General features: G+C 42.4%; 1 pseudogene; it reads right to left on the bottom strand.

Moving 5' to 3' along the window:
* Positions 1–253: 253 nt before the first annotated feature.
* LOC139348082 (piggyBac transposable element-derived protein 4-like) lies at positions 254–12,564 on the bottom strand (annotated as a pseudogene).
* Between the last annotated feature and the right edge of the window lie 4,563 nt (positions 12,565–17,127).

Genomic DNA, 17,127 nt, shown 5'->3' with positions numbered 1-17,127 from the left:
AATAAACACTACTGGAGGAATTACTCGACAGCACTAATAGAAACAAAGAATCACCGTAAGGGAAAAAAGGCACTCAGGCAATAACTCAAACACCCGAGAGAAACAATACTTGGCTTGACTCAATGTCGGGAGATACGTGGCAGGGACCAGAGACCATCAACCCTTCGACACACTCTCGGGGAAGAACTATAATCTTCTGGCGCCTGAGAGTGAGAAGAGCGTGCTTAAGAGAGGGAGCTCTGATCAGTGAGAATTAATCGCAGGTGCGTCTGGACGATGCTTTAGTCTCAGGTGAGATCAGCCCCGCCCCTGCCACGTATCTGCCCTGGAGAGACACAAAAACAGAGTCATAGCAGAAACCAAAACCCAGCCATAACATGAAGGCTTCCAAATGAACTGTGAGACCTGTTTTGTTGCGGAGTCTTTCAAGTTAACAGACACAAGTTTTCATCAAGCGGAGTTCGGAGGTATGCCAGAGAGCAGAGTGGACATTTTTCAGAGAGGGAGGATAAGAGTGAGGTTCGGGAAAGAGTTGAATTAATGGAATGTCAGGTCCAAGTCTGTGTCTAGTCACTTCCTGTTTTACAGTATTTGTAGGGTTTTCAGTTTCCTGTTTTGTGTTGTCTTGTTAGGTGTCTTGACTTCCCCACATGTGTGATTGTTCATTGTCTACATCTGTGTCTAATTGTTCCACCCCTTGTGTGTATATATACCTGCCCTTCCTAATGTGTCTTTGTCAGATTCTCTGCGTCCTTGTGTCAGTAGCTTTCCGACGTTTCCTTGTCTTTGATCTTCTCGTGTCTCGACCTGTTTTGTCTCTTGTTGCCTTTTGCCCGGCGTCTTTGTGTCTTTGCTTTCCATATGGTTGATCTGGTTTTGAACTCCGAATTTATAGCTGAGTTCTCGGAGTTTCTATCAAGTTTAGTTCTTGAAGCAGATAAAGTAATTATTGTAGGTGACTTTAATGTACATGTCGACGTTGATAATGACAGCCTTAGCACTGCGTTTATCTCAGTATTAGACTCAGTTGGCTTCCGCCAGAATGTACATGAACCGACTCACTGTTTTAACCACACCCTCGACCTTGTTCTGACATATGGCATTGAAATCGAAGACTTAATAGTCTCCTCACAGAATCCTCTTTTATCAGACCATCATTTAATAACTTTCGAATTCATATTACCAGACTACCAGCCAGTAGGCAAAAATTCTTATACCAGACTCCTGTCTGATAGTGCTGTAGCTAAATTTAAGGATATGATCCCATCAGTATTTAATTCAATGCCATGTCTCAATACAACAGAGGAGTCTTATGCTAACGTTAGTCCCTCCCAGATTGACTTCCTGGTTGATAGTGCTACAGGTTTATTGCGTATGTCACTTGACTCTGTTGCTCCCCTAAAAAAGAAGAAAATTAAACAGAGGAGGTTAGCTCCATGGTATACTCCTCAAACCCGCAAATTAAACCACACTTCACGGAAAATAGAAAGGAAATGGCGTCCTACCAATCTGGAAGAATTTCGGTCCGCCTGGCAAGACAGTCTTAAAATATACAGGAAAGCCCTCCGCAGTGCCAGGGCAGCCTATTACTCTGCACTAATAGAGGAAAATAAGAACAATCCCAGGTTTCTCTTCAGCACTGTAGCCAGGCTGACAGAGAGCCATAATTCTATTGAACCATGTATTCCTTTAGCTCTGAACAGTAATGACTTCATGAGCTTCTTTAATGATAAAATTCTAACTATTAGAGACAGAATTCATCGACTCCTGCCGTTAACAGGTACTGTTTTGTCTTCAAACGCAGAAATCGTAGAAACTGTTACTCAGTCTGTCGCAGTCTTAGACTGTTTTACTCCTGTTGACCTTCACCAACTAATTTCAATAATTTCATCATCAAAATCATCTACCTGTATTTTAGATCCTATCCCGACGAAGCTGTTTAAAGAAGTATTACCTCTAATTGACTCTACAGTTTTAGACATGATCAATCTCTCTTTATCAACAGGCTACGTACCACAGTCCTTTAAAGTAGCTGTGATAAAACCGCTACTGAAAAAGCCTACTCTTGTTCCAGGGGTTTTAGCCAACTATAGACCGATATCCAACCTTCCCTTTCTCTCAAAAACTCTTGAGAAAGCAGTTGCCAATCAGCTGTGCGACTTTCTAAACAATAATAGTTTATTCGAGGATTTCCAGTCAGGATTTAGAGTGCATCATAGCACAGAGACAGCACTGGTTAAAGTTACAAATGACCTTCTAATTGCATCTGATAAAGGATTTGTCTCTGTACTAGTCTTACTGGATCTTAGTGCTGCATTTGACACCATTGACCATGGCATCTTATTGCAGACACTGGAACATTTCATTGGCATTAAGGGAACTGCGCTAAGCTGGTTTAAATCCTACTTGTCAGATTGCTCTCAGTTTGTACGCGTTAATGACGACTCCTCTGTGCTCACTAAAGTCAGCTATGGAGTTCCGCAGGGTTCTGTGCTTGGACCAATTCTATTCACCTTATATATGCTTCCTTTAGGTAAGATTATCAGGAAGCACTCAATAAATTTTTATTGCTATGCAGATGATACCCAGCTATATTTATCAATGAAACCGGAAGAAACCAGTCAGTTAACTAGACTACAAGCATGTCTTCATGACATAAAGACCTGGATGACCTGCAATTTTCTGATGCTAAACTCGGACAAAACTGAAGTTATAGTAGTAGGCCCTAAACATCTTAGAAAGTCACTTTCTGATGACATAGCAGCTATGGATGGCATTGCGCTGGCCTCCAGCACCACTGTAAAGAATCTGGGAGTCATCTTTGACCAAGACATGTCCTTTCACTCCCATGTAAAACAAATTTCAAGGACTGCCTTTTTTCACCTACGTAATATTGCAAAAATCAGGCATATTTTGTCTCAAAATGATGCAGAAAAACTAGTCCATGCATTTGTAACTTCCAGGCTGGATTATTGCAATTCTTTACTATCAGGCTGCCCAAATTCGTTGCTGAATATTCTCCAGTTGCTCCAGAACGCTGCAGCACGTGTTCTGACAAAAACCAGGAAGCGAGATCATATTTCTCCAATACTCGCCACTTTGCACTGGCTCCCTGTAAAGTTTAGAATAGAGTTTAAAATTCTCCTCCTTACTTACAAAGCCATAAATGGCCAGGCACCTTCTTATCTTAAAGAGCTCATAGTACCTTATTGCCCTACTCGAACACTGCGTTCCCAGAATGCAGGTCTACTTATGGTTCCTAAAGTCTCAAAAAGCAGAACAGGAGTCAGAGCATTTAGCTATCAAGCTCCTCTCCTGTGGAACCATCTTCCAGTCTTTGTCCGGGAGGCAGACACTGTCTCTACATTTAAGAGTAGGCTTAAAACTTTCCTTTTTGATAAAGCTTATAGTTAGGGCTGGCTCAGGCTTGTCCTGGACCAGCCCCTAGTTATGCTGCTATAGGATTAGACTGTCGGGGGACATCCAAAGATACACCGAGCTCCTCTGTCCTTCTGTCCCTCTCCATCTGCACGCTTTCATGTCCTACCACGGCGTGTTACTAACTTAGCTCCTTCCCCGGAGTCTCTGTGCTTTGTCGTCTTGCAGGTTCCCATGGACAGTGGCTGAATCTGGATTGTGGATTTCAGCTGCATCTCCTGCCTTGGCCCTGCCTGACATCCACTGCAACTGCTACTGCTGTTATTACATCCACTGTCACTGTTACTGTGACTGCATGTCTGTCTCTCTGTCTCTGTCTCTCTCTCTCTCTCTCTCTCTCTCTCTCTCTGACTGCATTTCTGTCTGTCTGTCTGTCTGTCTGTCTGTCTGTCTGTCTCACTCTCCCTCTCTTGCTCTTCCTCTCTCACCCAACCGGTCGAGGCAGATGGCCGCCCACCCAGAGTCTGGTTCTGCTCGAGGTTTCTGCCTGTTAAAAGGAAGTTTTTCCTCGCCACTGTCGCCAAGTGCTTGCTCATGGGGGAATTGTTGGTTTCTTTGTAGATAAAAGAGCTTGGTCTGTACCAGCTCTATATGGAAAGTGTCCTGAGACAACTTCTGTTGTGATTTGGCGCTATACAAATAAAATTGAATTGAATTGAATTGAATTGAATTGAATTGAATTGAATTGAACTCTAGACTGGTTTTGTGACTCCCAATCTGCCTGGTGATTTTGTACTGCTGCATCTCCGGACTGATTTCCGTGTACCGACCTTGGATTGTTAATAAACCACCTCTCCTCACCTGTGAGTCTCTGGTCTGCTCTGTGGGTTCCCAGTTTGTCTGTCTAAGGATTGTGCATTAATTGTGCATTTTTCCTTAGCAGTGGGGTGGGAATGTCGATGGTCATGGTGATGGCTAAGTGGTCAGAGATGACGAGGTTGGAGCCAGATAGATGATGCAAGATGAGTCCAGTGGAACAGACAAGGTCCAGAATTTGATCACGGTTATAAGATAAGATAAGATAAGATAAGATAAGATAAGATAAGATAAGATAAGATAAGATAGACTTTATTTATCCCACCATGGGGGAAATTCACATGTAACAGCAACAACAAGACAGAGTGCAAGAAGTCAGAGGACAAGAAGACAAAAAATAGTAAGAATAAAAAATATTGCACAAATGTTATATACCTTATGGTAATTTACAATACAATGTGTACACACTAATTTAAAAATGACGATTGCACATGAAAACAGAGGTTATCAGTACAACTTGCATTTAAACGGATGTTTATTGTGCACTGTTATACAGTCTGATGGCTGTGGGCAGGAATGACCTGTGGTGGCGCTCCTTCCTGCACTGGGGATGTAAAAATCTTGTGCTGGGGGGGAGGAGTTATCCATGATGGATGTCAGCTTGGCTAACATCCTTTTGTCTGCCACCTCCTCGATGGAGTCCAGTGGCAGCCCAGGACAGAGCTGGCTCTCTTAACTAGTTTGTTCAATCTCTTCCTGTCTCTGTCCGTGCTGCCCCCTCCCCAGCACTCTATGGCATAAAACACTGCAGAGGCCACCACAGTGTCATAGAAAGTCCGTAGTAGAGCCCTGCACACACCAAAGGACTTCAGTCTCCTCAGCAGGTGTAGGCGACTCTGGCCCTTCCTATACAGGGCGTTAGTATTGTCTGTCCAGTCCAGTTTATTGTTGAGGTGAACACCCAGGTACTTAAATGAGTTCACCATCTCAATGTCTGCCAATGTCTGGGGGGGGGTTCCTTCATTTGTCAGGAACAGCAATGATGTTCCCGGGTCAAGTTTAATTCAATTGCCCAGGCCTGATCTCCAGTGGTGGCTTGTCCATCCGCATTTTTGCCATGGCCCGAGATATGTTTCAGACCTCTCCACACATTTCGGACATTGTTCTTCTCCAGGCGCTGCTCCAGTTTCTCCCTGTAGTTTTTTTTTTACACCTCCTGATATTATACTTCAGGTCCCGCTGTACTCTCCACAGCTACAATAACATGTGAGAACTCCCAAGGAATGTAATACGGCCGAATGCTGACTGCAAGAAGCTCAATGTCCCTGCTACAGAGCTGCTCTTTAACAGTGATGTGGCCAGGGTTACACCATCTGTTGTTAAGAAACACACACAGTCCACCACCTTGACAGGCAGAAAAAAGAGCACAAAATTTACAAAAGTTGAACTCCTACTTGCACATATCCATAGGGGTTTTAGAAAACAGGAAAGAACACCAGAAAAACACACAGAAATACAAAAACATACTGAAGTGAGGAAAACAGAAGACAGCTGCTGCAACTTGCTGCCCCTCACGCGGCGCCATCTTGGATGTGTGAGTGGGTGGATGGGTGAGAAAATTTACATGCTGAGTGAAATTAAAGCAATTGAGTATTGCAGTGAAGCTGGTGGTTGTTGTGGAGTCTGTGGAGTCATGTGGATGTTGAAATCACCAATTTCTTTATTGTCACAGCACACAGAGTTACAGGAGACTGCACACACCATGCAAATGAAATTTGTTCTCCGATTTTAACCCATCCTGGAATGTCGTTCGTCCGTGGCAGACCAGGAGTGGTGGGCTGCCAGCCGACCAGCGTCCAGGGACCCAGTTTCCTTCCGTCACTATTGGTCAGGTGGTGATCTTCTTGCATGTTTTTAGTGGGGGTATTTTTATGGAGAATACCACAGGTGAACACGGGGAGAACATGCAAACATACACACACACAGAAAGGCCCCTTTTCCTCGAGCAGCAGGCACCAAAGGCATGGTGGAGGACACGCCCCCAGTGCCGGGACTCGAACCAGGACCTTCTAGCTGTGAGGTGATCCATTTTGGCTTTGTGTTTAGCAGTGGTAAGTAAAGTAAACTGAGAGTAAGGAATTGCAACAATCCAACCTGGAAGTTAGGATGCATTCGGAACTTCCAGGTTGCATTATTGCCTTGATTTTCTGCATCGTTTTGAGACAGGACAGCAAATGGTGTGGGCTTCATTGATAATTGGCAGACTTTCTGGGGAAGACCTGGTCTGATTAGGAGAGACGGCATCCATCCCACTTTGGAGGGAGCAGCTCTCATCTCTAGAAATCTGACCGATTTTATTTATGAACCTAACCCCTGACAACTCAGAGTTGAGACCAGGAGGCAGAGCTGCAGTCCTACACGCTTCTCTGCGCCTCCATTAGAGCAGTTACCCACCCAACACTCCATAGAGACTGTGTCTGCCCCCCGACCACGTAAACTAAGTAAACCAAAAGTACAGAGGAGTTAAACATAAGAATCTAATTAAAATTAGAACAACCTCTGCAATAGTACAACAAGATAGGAGAATTAAATGTGGACTCTGTCCTCTAAAGCTGTTCTAGTAAATGAGTTAATATCAGACCATAATGTTGATTTATTTTGTCTGACTGAAACCTGGCTGTGTCCTGAAGAGTATGTGAGCCTAAATGAAGCTACTCCTCCGAGCCATATTAATACCCACATTCCTCGAGGCAGCGGCAGAGGAGGTGGAGTTGCAGCCATTTTTGACTCAAGCCTTTTGATCAACCCTAAACCTAAACTCGACTATAACTCATTTGAAAGCCTTGTTCTCACTCTTTCTCATGAGAAATGGAAAACAGTGCAGCCACTTTTATTTGTTGTAGTATACCGCTCTCCTGGTCCTTACTCCGAATTTATAGCTGAGTTTGACTTCCTGGTTGATAGTGCTACAGGATCATTGCGTATGACACTTGACTCTGTTGCTCCCCTAAAAAAGAAGAAAATTAAACAGAGGATTTTAGCTCCATGGTATACTCCTCAAACCCGCAAATTAAAGCAAACTTCACGGAAAATAGAAAGGAAATGGCGTTCTACCAATTTGGAAGAATCTCGGTCCGCCTGGCAAGACAGTCTTAAAATATACAGGAAAGCCCTCCGCAGTGCCAGGGCAACCTATTACTCTGCACTAATAGAGGAAAATAAGAACAATCCCAGGTTTCTCTTCAGCACTGTAGCCAGGCTGACAGAGAGCCATAATTCTATTGAACCATGTATTCCTTTAGCTCTGAACAGTAATGACTTCATGAGCTTCTTTAATGATAAAATTCTAACTATTAGAGACAGAATTCATCGACTCCTGCCGTTAACAGTTACAGTTTTGTCTTCAAACGCAGAAATCGTAGAAAATGTTGCTCAGTCTGTCGCAGTCTTAGACTGTTTTACTCCTGTTGACCTTCACCAACTAATTTCAATAATTTCATCATCAAAATCATCTACCTGTATTTTAGATCCTATCCCGACTAAGCTGTTTAAAGAAGTATTACCTCTAATTGACTCTTCAGTTTTAGACATGATCAATCTCTCTTTATCAACAGGCTACGTACCACAGTCCTTTAAAGTAGCTGTGATAAAACCGCTACTGAAAAAGCCTACTCTTGATCCAGGGGTTTTAGCCAACTATAGACCGATATCCAACCTTCCCTTTCTCTCAAAAACTCTTGAGAAAGCAGTTGCCAATCAGCTGTGCGACTTTCTAAACAATAATAGTTTATTCGAGGATTTCCAGTCAGGATTTAGAGTGCATCATAGCACAGAGACAGCACTGGTTAAAGTTACAAATGACCTTCTAATTGCATCTGATAAAGGATTTGTCTCTGTACTAGTCTTACTGGATCTTAGTGCTGCATTTGACACCATTGACCATGGCATCCTATTGCAGACACTGGAACATTAGCTGGTTTAAATCCTACCTGTCAGATCGCTCTCAGTTTGTACGTGTTAATGACGACTCCTCTGTGCTCACTAAAGTCAGCTATGGAGTTCCGCAGGGTTCTGTGCTTGGACCAATTCTATTCACCTTATATATGCTTCCTTTAGGTAAGATTATCAGGAAGCACTCAATAAATTTTCATTGCTATGCAGATGATACCCAGCTATATTTATCAATGAAACCGGAAGAAACCAGTCAGTTAACTAGACTACAAGCATGTCTTCATGACATAAAGACTTGGATGACCTGCAATTTTCTGATGCTAAACTCGGACAAAACTGAAGTTATAGTAGTAGGCCCTAAACATCTTAGAAAGTCACTTTCTGATGACATAGCAGCTATAGATGGCATTGCGCTGGCCTCCAGCACCACTGTAAAGAATCTGGGAGTCATCTTTGACCAAGACATGTCCTTTCACTCCCATGTAAAACAAATTTCAAGGACTGCCTTTTTTCACCTACGTAATATCGCAAAAATCAGGCATATTTTGTCTCAAGATGATGCAGAAAAACTAGTCCATGCATTCGTAACTTCCAGGCTGGATTATTGCAATTCTTTACTATCAGGCTGCCCAAATTCGTTGCTGAATATTCTCCAGTTGCTCCAGAACGCTGCAGCACGTGTTCTGACAAAAACCAGGAAGCGAGATCATATTTCTCCAATACTCGCCACTTTGCACTGGCTCCCTGTAAAGTTTAGAATAGAGTTTAAAATTCTCCTCCTTACTTACAAAGCCATAAATAGCCAGGCACCTTCCTATCTTAAAGAGCTCATAGTACCTTATTGCCCTACTCGAACACTGCGTTCCCAGAATGCAGGTCTACTTATGGTTCCTAAAGTCTCAAAAAGCAGAACAGGAGTCAGAGCATTTAGCTATCAAGCTCCTCTCCTGTGGAACCATCTTCCAGTCTTTGTGCGGGAGGCAGACACTGTCTCTACATTTAAGAGTAGGCTTAAAACTTTCCTTTTTGATAAAGCTTATAGTTAGGGCTGGCTCAGGCTTGTCCTGGACCAGCCCCTAGTTATGCTGCTATAGGATTAGACTGTCGGGGGACATCCAAAGATACACTGAGCTCCTCTGTCCTTCTGTCCCTCTCCATCCGCACGCTCTCATGTCCTACCACGGCGTGTTACTAACTTAGCTCCTTCCCCGGAGTCTCTGTGCTTTGTCATCTTGCAGGTTCCCATGGACAGTGGCTGAATCTGGATTGTGGATTTCAGCTGCATCTCCTGCCTTGGCCCTGCCTGACATCCACTGCAACTGCTACTGATGTTATTACATACACTGTCACTGTTACTGTGACTGCATGTCTGTCTCTCTGTCTCTGTCTCTCTCTCTCTCTCTCTCTCTCTCAGACTGCATTTCTGTCTGTCTGTCTGTCTGTCTGTCTGTCTGTCTGTCTGTCTGTCTGTCTGTCTGTCTGTCTGTCTGTCTCACTCTCCCTCTCTTGCTCTTCCTCTCTCACCCAATCGGTCGAGGCAGATGGCTGCCCACCCAGAGTCTGGTTCTGCTCGAGGTTTCTGCCTGTTAAAAGGAAGTTTTTCCTCGCCACTGTCGCCAAGTGCTTGCTCATGGGGGAATTGTTGGTTTCTTTGTAGATAAAAGAGCTTGGTCTGTACCAGCTCTATATGGAAAGTGTCCTGAGACAACTTCTGTTGTGATTTGGCGCTATACAAATAAAATTGAATTGAATTGAATTGAATTGAATTGAATTGAATTGAATTGAATTGATATACCTGATTTTTGCAATGTTACATAGGTGAAAAGTAAGGCAGTCCTTGAAATTTGTTTTACATGGGAGTTAAAGGACGTATCCTGATCAAAGGTAACTCCTAGTTTCTTTACAGTGGTGCTAGAGGCCAGTGCAATGCTATCAAAAATTGCTATATCATCAGCAAGTGAGTTTCTAGGTATTTAGGGCCAAGTACTACAACTTCAGTTTTGTTTGAATTTAGTACCAAAAAGTCGTAGGTCATCCAGGTCTTTATCTACTGAAGACATACTTGTAGTCTAATTAACCCTCCTGTTATGTTCATTTGTCAGGAACAGCAATGATGTTCCCGGGTCAATTTGACCTGGTGCATGTTTAATTATCCAAAAGATGTCCGGAACCAAAAAAAAAATCCTAATAAGCATTGTTAATATTTCATTACTAACTATATTTAGGGCAATTGTGTTCCTTACCTCTAATAATTAATGGTTCAATTAGGATAATTCACTTGTTTTACTTAAAAAAAAAAATGCATGGTCAAACTTTTTTTTTAATGTTTCACCAATTTATTACTTTTGAAAGACCAACATATAAAACACAATACTTTTACATAACATTGAAACATAACATTGAAATTTTGTTTTACATACATGCACTGCTTGTGAACTGGAAATGAACAAAATAAGTGTGTGTGTGTGTGTGTGTGTGTGTGTGTGTGTGTGTGTGTGTGTGTGTGTGTGTGTGTGTGTGTGTGTGTGTGTCTGTCTGTCTGTACATCTACACAGCACAAGAGTGACATGTCACCACACTATGCTTTATATGAATATATATTATTTATTATTATTATTATATACTATATTTTGCATGAATGAATTTTGCACATTTCACACTGGTCATGCTTGTCTTGACATCATCAGATGGCCTGCAGACCTGGCACCTCTTCCTCTTCCTTTTTCCCCCAGCAGCAACCTAGAAAGAAGAGGACCATGATTATTTTACTATGATGTGTTTTTGCTGATTGCAAGATACACACAATGCGTTCTCATACACTTATACACACACGTAAATACATGCGCGCACACACACACACACACACACACACACACACACACACACACACACACACACACACACACACACACACACACACACACACACTGTGTACTAGGTGCAGTCTCTCCTGGATCTCCCTCACTGTGGCTGCAGTGGCTGGGGTCCTTGGCAGGTGCTGCCTCCATTGGATGTGCGGCGTCACAAGTGCCTCGAGAAAGATGCGCTTCTTGTACAGCTTTGACACATTCCACTCAGGAAAGATCTCAGTCCAGATGACAACGCAATGCAGGCCGATACATCAACCATGTTATGAAAGATTACCAATGGCCAGCACGCAGTCATTCGTTTGGTGCTGTAGGACCCTGTTACTTTGTCCAAGTTGTCTAACCCCCCTTTGGTCGCATCGTATTCCAGGATCATGCTTGGTTTCTCTTCCTCTCTTGTGCTGATTTCATAACATTTTTTCCCTTTTTGGGTCAATAAGACACTAGGGCTGTGATATCATTCATTCATCTTCCACTGCTTATCCGGGATTGGGTCGGGGGGCAACAGCTTCAGCAGGGGACCCTAGACTTCCCTTTCCTGGGCCACATTAACCAGCTCTGATTGGGGGATCCCGAGGCATTCCCAGGCCAGTGTGGAGATATAATCTCTCCACCTAGTCCTGGGTCTTTCCCGTGGTCTCCTCCTAGCTGGACGTGCCTTGAACACCTCTCTGGGGAAATGCCCTGGGGGCATCCTTACCAGATGCCCGAACCACCTCAACTGGCTCCTTTCAATGCAAAGGAGCAGCGGCTCTACTCCAAGTCCCTCACAGATGATTGAGCTTCTCACCCTATCTCTAAGGGAGAGGCTGTGATATCTGTGAAGGCAAACATGGAAGATTGACAGGCCCTGTTATTGATTACCAGCAGCTCAGCAGGGAGTTCAGCCCTGTTCTTTCGGGAACTGTTCTAACCATTGTGAGCTTTCTCTTTAGAAGCTCCTGACCCAAGTTGTAGCTTGTGAAAATATTGTCACAGGTAATGTTGTGCCCCCCGAGACCCTGTGCCATGTCGAGCACAACCCTCTTGCCCTGATTCTTCTCCGGGGCTCCTCCAACTGGTTTTCCAGTGTAAACCTGCATGTTCAATCCATAACTGGTGTTTGCATCACATGCTGCCCAGATTTTCATCCGATATTTAGCTGGTTTGGAAGGCATGTATTGCCTAAATGGGCAACGACCTCTGAATGCCACCAGCCTTTCATCCACTGTGACATTAGGGCCTGGGTTATAAAGTAGTGGAAGTTGCTCCACCCACTCGGCCCACACTGTCCTATTAGCTGCCAGCTTGTCTCTCTCCAGTCTGCCAGCCCTTGTCTCTCGATTATCAAATCGGATTACTCTGGAGAAAATGTGAAAAGTCTCCAGAGACAATGTGGCTCCCACAGACTGGCTGTCGATTCATCCTTCAACTCACTGACCCCAGCCAGGATGAGGAGCCCCAAATACGCATCTAAATGTGTTTTGTCCAGCTCCTTCCACTTCTCCCAAAAAACACATCTCCCTTCGAGATTAGTCATTTCCAGAATGATTTTCTGGATTGAATTAGACATGACCTGACTTGATGTGTGTCACACGAGTCACTGCCATCCTAGTGGGCCCTGGCACTGTCTTTCTGCAGACAGTTTTGTCTGACGAATATTTGGGGATGAAGACCACTGTATTTCACCATTTTTTGACACGAATGTCTTGCTTGGAGGAATTGGAATGGCAATTCCCTCATCTGGATCAAAATTAGAATCTTTAGAATCAGAATTGAGCTCAAGATAGTCTTCATCTTCAGACACACCCTCCTCTATTTCACTGTCATGATCTAAGATGACTTCCAGAGCCTCCTGGACTGTCATCTTTTTGCTTCTGCTGCTCAGTTTGTAAAGCGTGCAATGTCGTAATGTCGGTAGGACTCCCATGCAGAGAATCTTTTATGAATGTGGGTGGAGTTTTCCCGCAAGAACATAAATGGTTCCCGTCAAAAGTCATAACACCTGCACTGTGTTGTGTGTGTGCATGTGTGTGTGTGCGTGTGTGTGTGTGTGTGTGTGTGTGTGTGTGTGTGTGTGTGTGTGTGTGTGTGGGTGTGTGTGGGTGTGGGTGTGTGACTGGGGTGAAATATGTCTCACAGTTCCAAAGAAAGAAACAGCCTGACATTTCTGACACCCTTTTACCTCTAGTTTGACTGCTGGGTCAAAATGACCTGAACAGTATCTATGTGATATGAACATGCAGGGGGTGGTTGCAAATATGTGAGATGAACCATTTTCATTTTATATGTTGATTACACTAATTAAGGAAAGCAGAAGTTTCATACTGAAAAAATACTTGGAACTATTTTTCCTAGAGCTTCAAACTTTAAAATGGGTCAATTTGACCTGTAACATAACAGGAGGGTTAACTGATTGGTTTCTTTTGGCTTCATTGATAAATACAACTGGGCATGATCTGAATAGCGATCAAAATGTATTGTTTCCTGATAATGTTCCCTAAAGAAAGCATATATAAGGTGAATAGAACTGGTCCAAGCATGTGGTGTAAGATCGCTGTCAAAAAGATGTGTCCATAATTAAAGTTTCGTATTTGTTAAGTTAACAATTTGTGTGTCATAAAAGTTGTTTTACACAAAATTCCGCTGTCATATACGTGAGTCTGTGAAATTGGGTTCGGGTTACGAGTGTTTTTATATGAGTATGAGTCCAAAAGCTGTGAGTGCAAAGTCTTGTGAATACAACTCATTTTTCTACGACTACGAAGTCTTCACTGTGAATACGAATTCAAGTTTACGGGTACGACTCGAAAAGTGCTGAAATGACGTCACTGAGGTCACAGTCAAGTCGCAGGGGAAAGTAATCAATCGGCGATTCCTCCAACTGCGCATGCGCATGCCCCAGACGCAAACATGCAGGGCAAAGCCACCACCCCCAGAGATACTTCACAGATAATGTCAATAATAACGTGCATAGCTATTATTGATTTCATAAAATTGAACCATTACAATATACACGTTTCTTGGACTCACATACTTATTGCTTTAGCTTGCAAGCTAAAGATATTTACATGCCGATGAAGCTAGCTTAGTGCTATCGTTACTGGGTGCTATCATTCATAATTTTTGTTGTGTTTGCACACAATACAAAAAGTTATAGCCATGAAATATTAATTTGGCAAGGTAAGGCAAGGCAAATTCATTTGTAAAGCACAATTCATACACCAGGCAATTGCTTTACAGAAGCATAAAAATGCATTAAAATCATACATTTCAAAGACAGAAAGAAAGAAATTAGAAGAGAATAGAAAAATAAAATACATTTAAAGGAAAATTAAAAACAGAAGCCAGTAAAAGACAATAATTTAGCATTTAGAATGATTAAAATCATTGAGCAGTTATATTTACTTTAAGTAAAAGCTGTAGCAAATAATAATGTTTTCAACCCTGATTTAAATGAGCTGACAGTTGGTGCAGACCTCAGGTGTGCAGGGAGAATGTTCCACAGGTGAGGAGCATAATAACTGAAAGCTGCTTCACTTTGTTTGGTTCTGATTCTGGGAACACACAATAGACCTGACCCCGATGACCTGAGAGGTCTGGATGCTTCATATGGAGTTAATAGATCTAGAATATATTTTGGTCCAAGACCATTTAATGCTTTGTAGACCAACAATAAGATTTTAAAGTCTATTCTTTGACTCACAGGAAGCCAATGTAGTGATCTGAGGACTGGTGTGATATGGTCTATTTTTCTGGTGTTTGTAAGGACTCGTGCAGCAGCATTTTGAATCAGCTGTAGTTACCTAATTGGTTTTTTGTTTAGGCCAGTAAAGACTCCATTGCATTAGTCCAACCTACTGAAAATGAATGTATGAACAAGTTTTTCCATGTCTTCTTTGGACAGACATCCCTTAATTCTGGTTATATTTTTCAGGTGGTAGTAGGCTGATTTGGTAATGAGCTTTAAATGGTTGTTAAAATTCAGGTCAGAATCAATAATTACACCAAGATTTCTGGCTTTATTTGTTGTTGTCAGTGACATGGAGTTAGGTGAGCACTGATCTTTGCCCTTTCATTTTTGGGGCCAAATGGCTTTCTTTCTAATAAAGGCTTTCTGAAATACAATCACTTCTGTCTTATTTGCATGAAGCTGAAGAAAATTCTGGCACATCCACTCAGTGATTTAATGAATACATTCACTCAGTGAAAATAAGGGACTGTAGTCATGTGATGACACAGAAATATAAAGTTGTGTATCATCTGCGTAAGTATTATAAGAAATATTATGATGCTCCATAATCTGAGCTAGGGGCAACATGTAGATATTGAAAAGAAGTGGTCCAAGAATGGACCCTTGGCACCCCGCACATTATGTTTTTTCGTTCAGACACATGCTCACCAATTGACACAAAGTAGTCTCTATCTTGTAAATAGGATTTGAACCAGTGTAGTACAATGCCAGTAAGTCCCACCCACTTTTCCAGTCTCTCAAGAAGTATGTCATGATCCACTGTATCAAAGGCAGCACTGAGATCTAATAATACGAAGACTGATGTTTTGGAAGTATCATTATTCAGATGTATGTCATTTAAAACTTTGAGAAGACACTGAAATATATATAAAAACAGCAGTATATTCATCTTTACTGTATTAATTCTTCCACCCAAAGAGAGGGGCAGGGGACCCCATCGTTCGATATCTTGATTTAAATTTGATAACAAAGGCTAATAGTTTGCAACATAAAGATCTTTATGTTTATCTGTGACCCATATGCCGAGGTATTTGAATTTTTTATGGCTAATTTTAAAGGGAAGTGAATTCAAGAATGTCGCATCATCACTAGTGCTGACAGGCATCAGCTCGCTTTTCTGAACATTAACCTTGTAGCCGGATAATTTGCCAAATTCTGTTAGCAAGATCAGTAGCTTAGGAAGACTCAAAAGGGGTTGTGATATATATAGTAGCATGTCATTTGCGTAAAGCGAGACCTTATGCTCCTCTCCTGCTCGTTGAATTCCTTTGATTTCAGTATTTTGTCTCAGAGCTAAAGCTAATGGTTCCATTGCAACCGCAAAAAGAAGCGGTGACATGGGACATCCCTGCCTTGTGCCACGTTTAAGCTCGAAAAAAGGGGACAGATTATTATTAGTACGAACAGCGGCCATTGGACATGTATATAAAAGTTTGATCCACGATATGAACTTATGGCCAAATCCAAACCTCTCCAATGTATTGAAAAGATAGCTCCATTCAATCCTATCGAACGCCTTTTCAGCATCAAGTGAGAGGACTACTTCTGGCACACCCAGTGGAGAGGGGCTATAAAGGATATTAAAAAGGCGCCTGATATTGAAAAAAGAGTAACGATTCTTAATAAAACCTGTTTAATCAGGTGATATAATGGAAGGAAGAACACCCTCCAGTCGGCATGCCAGAACCTTGGCAAGGATTTTTACATCAGTATTAAGATGAGAAATTGGGCGAAATTAGTTGCATTCCAGAGGGTTTTTTCCTTTTTTGAGAATAACAGAGATAACTGCTTGGCGCATGGTCAGAGGTAAGGTCTTAAGTGAAAGTGATTCTTCAAAAACTGTCAATAGTAAAGGGGCAAGTTGATCTGAGAATTTCTTGAAAAAATCTGTCGAGTAGCCATCCGGCCCTGGGGACTTGCCACTTTGCATAGATCTAATTGCAGATATTATCTCCAGGGCCGAAAGGTCCTTCTCCAATGTGTCAGCCATGCTTGGGTCTACAGGTGTAACATGTAAGGATCTTAAAAAATCCTCCACGGCAGAGGATGTTGATGTTCTGTTGTGTATAATGACTGATAAAAATTTTGAAAACAGGAGTTAATTTTGTGGCTGTCTGTATTCCTCAGACCCTGTTCATCATTAATTGCAGGTATAGTCTGACTGGCAGTTCTTTGTCGTAACTGATGAGCGAGAATTCGTCCAGTTTTTTCCCCATGTTCGTAGCACCCTTGTTGAGATTTGGAGAGGAGATATTCCGCCTGTCGTGTTGATAGGATTTCAAATTCAGTCTGCAAAGACAGACGCTTTTTCATTAAGTCATCAGATGGTTGGTGGCTGCATGATGTATCTAGTTCCAGTATTTGATCTGTTAGCTCTTTAAG

The sequence above is a fragment of the Chaetodon trifascialis genome, chromosome 19 (assembly GCF_039877785.1).
Source record: "Chaetodon trifascialis isolate fChaTrf1 chromosome 19, fChaTrf1.hap1, whole genome shotgun sequence".
NCBI classification, from domain to species: Eukaryota; Metazoa; Chordata; class Actinopteri; order Chaetodontiformes; family Chaetodontidae; genus Chaetodon; species Chaetodon trifascialis.
The sequence above is the reverse complement of the archived record's forward strand: the minus strand, read 5'-3'. Positions and strand labels throughout refer to the sequence as shown.